The sequence below is a fragment of the Dendronephthya gigantea genome, unplaced genomic scaffold (assembly GCF_004324835.1).
Source record: "Dendronephthya gigantea isolate DGI-Jeju-01 unplaced genomic scaffold, DenGig_1.0 000014F, whole genome shotgun sequence".
NCBI classification, from domain to species: Eukaryota; Metazoa; Cnidaria; class Anthozoa; order Malacalcyonacea; family Nephtheidae; genus Dendronephthya; species Dendronephthya gigantea.
In genome coordinates this window covers 725451-728982 of record NW_021163024.1, presented here as the reverse complement: position 1 = coordinate 728982, position 3532 = coordinate 725451, and the positions used below count along the sequence as shown (strand labels likewise).

Here is a 3532-nt window from a genome sequence, read left to right as displayed (position 1 = left end):
GGACTCAGAAAATGTCTGCTGAAGGAGAGTCGTCTTCTGCAAGTTTAGAGTAAGTGTTTACTTGTTTGACACAAAATAAACTAGCCCATCCAGCATAAAATTGTAGATTTTGTGTGTAATTTTAATACCCCTCGGTATAATCTATAGTTTGTTGTTTTACAATAATGTTTGGTGAGAGTATTTGTGATGTCAGGCTTAGGTGTAAGACAAAACACCAACAGTTTATCCCTCACATGAATATTTCTGCACATTTACAATAGGAAGTCGCCTATGGAATGGTCGCAGTCGCACGATGTTTTGTTATGTCGCGAAATACTTGCTGTCGATCCTTTTCAAGCAAAGCGAAAAACAACTGCCAGAGCAAAGTTTTGGGAGAAGGTAGCTTTAAACTTGGAAAGGGTAGACAAACCAAAATTCAAGGTGTCAACTCGCGCCGTACGAGACAGATACAGCCGACTAGCTGAAAAATATAAAAAGAAAGCTCGTACTGAAAAGAGTGCTTCTGGTATCTCACCAGAACCCACTGAGCTGGATACTTTGCTAGAGGAATTAGTTGAGAGAGAAGTTGCCTCCGACGAAGAGCGATTCAACAATTACCAAGAAAATGAAAAAAAAGTGAGCTGGACAGAGTAAAGTCCCTAGATATGCGAAAGAAAGCGATGGAGAAGCTGTCTGAAACCAAACGTCGAAAAGCAAAGGAGAATGCTGGTAGTGATGAAGAGCCAAAGAAAAAAATCCGTCGTTCAGGAGGAGAAATTGTTGCTTATCTTAAAGAAAAAAACGACAAAGAATTGGAGATGAGAAAGTGTGAATTGGAAATGAAAAAACAACAACTTGAGGCAGATCAGAAAAGGCATGATGAAATGCTCAATATGTTAATGCAGCAAAATATGTTGATGTTAAATTTAATTCAGGACAAAAAAAGTAACTTCTGGTAAACATTGAACAAGAAACATTGCCACGTTTATTGAACATTGTTATGTTTCAAGCAGAAATTATTATTAATATTAATTGATATGTTGTATATTGAATTATTTATTATTTAAAAATTGTTATATAAATTATTAATTGATAATATTGTCATCATTAATGAAATAAAGTTGTTGTACAAATAATTGTAACATGCATCATATACTACTACAGGAAATTAGGAAAAATAGTTTTGAAGTGTTGGGGGAGGAAGATTAAAGTATTGGGATGTAAGATTTCCATAGAGGCATGTGAAAGCATTTTCCATAAGTGCTGCAACAATATACATTTTACCAACTGAACTTAATCCTATTTTTAAGTTTTGTTTAAAGTCCAAACATTTGAATGTTCTAACCACATCACCAAAAAGCCACTCTACCGAGACTCGTACTGAGCTCATTGAGGTGTTGAATTCTTTCATTTGTTGTGTCATTTGAACATCCCTGAATGGTGATTGTAAATGCACCCGTAAAGGGTATGCTGGATCCCCATATAAACAAAGAGGATTTCCATTCCTTGCAAATGCATGGACCTCCAAATCGTCAAGCAGTAGTGAATCTCGCAACATTCCTGCATCGTTCCTTTTCCCTTCTAAAAGAAAAATGTAAAATTATAGAAAATGATCAATAAATATCTTGTTTGATCATATTAGGTTATAGCATAGAATTTGCATATTATTATTGATTACTTTACATCAACTATATATATTAACCCTAGTTTTCCTCAACCAAATTATTTATTCCCTTTTTTTACTTGCCATACAAACACTTAACAGGTACAGATCTACAAATATACATCTAAAAACAATAAATATGAACAGAAATTGCATGACATAGGCCAATTGTATAAAAATAAAGACTACTAAGACAAACAACAAACAAATAAAGACAATATAATATACTGGTAGACATACTAACTGGGCCATAAATAAGTGCCATTAAACCATTAGGTATAGCTAAGCTCTGAAATTTCAAGCTATGCACTCGTTTATGTCCATTCCAAACTTGACGTTGGTTGACCTTTGGACGACATATGGGCCTTACGGTTCCGTCAATAAAACCAAAGCAATTATTTAAAGCTGCCCCTTTATTTGTAATTGCCCTTGCATATGCTTCCAGCTGCTCTGAACTGAGGATGTTGTTGTTCCATCTGGTAATACGATGCCCATGAGTTTCGTAAATGTAATCAAGTACAACATTTGTTGCCATACTTAAGAAAGGAACTGGTCGACCAAACAAGTTAATCATATCACTGTATCGACATGGATAAGTCATTCGATTAAGGAGAATACAAAGCCCTTCTATGCCAGGTACTCTTGATCTTTGAGGACATTTGAAGGAGTCAGGTATATTTAAAACTTCTGCAAGATATGGTAGATCACCTTTTTCGAATCTGAAGTTAGCCTTGCACTCTGCTTCAGGAATATCATCAAGAATAAATTGATCATATGTTTCGTAGGTAAAGTCAGGGTTTTTAGAAGTTGTTGCCTCCAACAGTAAAATTAATTCCTCGTCAGTTAAACAGTTGTTCGCATGACTCAGTAGTGCCACATTTCTTGCATTCCTGAATGAGTTTTCCATGTCGAAAGTAAAAAGTTAAAGAACCGGGGTTCGTCGTGAAAAAGTTTACTTTTAGCTTAACTGTTCAATTATTCAGCCACGCACCGCGTCCTCGCCCCAGGCCTTCGCTCGCTCTTGACGTCGGTGTTATCAAAAACGTCACTTGCTTAAGCTCTCTAATGTTAATCACATGCATTCAGTACGTTTCTCAATGTTTTATTCAGTCGATTGTAATCAAATTATTTGGCTGTTATAGTCCAGAAGTTAAAGCAAAGCATAGAATTACGATTAAGTAAAATTGCTATAGTTATAACTAAATTGCTTTAGTTATAACTAAAACTGCTAGAAGCAGTACTGGAGGCTATAATTGCTATTCAATTAAGAGTCACTACAACGGACGTTAAGGAGGGGTGATTCATATTAGAATAATAGCTATATACAGTACTTAATTTTTTTTCAAAATAATGAACAATATAATTTCTACATATTATAACATACATAACATACATAACTAGTCTTATAAATTTCTGTCAAACTATGTATGTCGAAATAAAATGGAATGATCCAGCATTATCCTATTTCAATATAATAATATAAGTCTATTAAGGTTCCCATGCATGCACCGTGAATGGAACTATATATGCACTGCGCATTCTAGCTATTAATACAGTAAATTAATTTTTACGACGTTATAACGTATATTTTAATGTCTAATCACCTCAAGCTATAAACCAATGTGCCTACCTTATGTGTGTATTCGAGGAGTAAACCTTCGATCCAATCATCTTTCTTATCTGTTTTACCACATTTATATATCCAACGTACGAGATCATAAAAAAATTCATGGAACCGTTGAAGCGTTTGTTGATCACGCCTATGATGGTGTCGTGGTTTGTTTTAACATAACATACTTGAGATGACATGGGCGTGACGAGAGCCCTGCGTTGGTAACTTCAACATGTAAAGGATATTTTAAAGTTATATTTATTTTTATAAAAGTTTAA

At 34.7% G+C, this 3532-nt stretch overlaps 1 pseudogene; it reads left to right on the top strand.

Annotated features, from left to right (window-relative positions):
- Positions 1-270: 270 nt before the first annotated feature.
- On the top strand, positions 271-938 carry LOC114519714 (annotated as a pseudogene).
- The last annotated feature ends 2594 nt before the right edge of the window (positions 939-3532 follow it).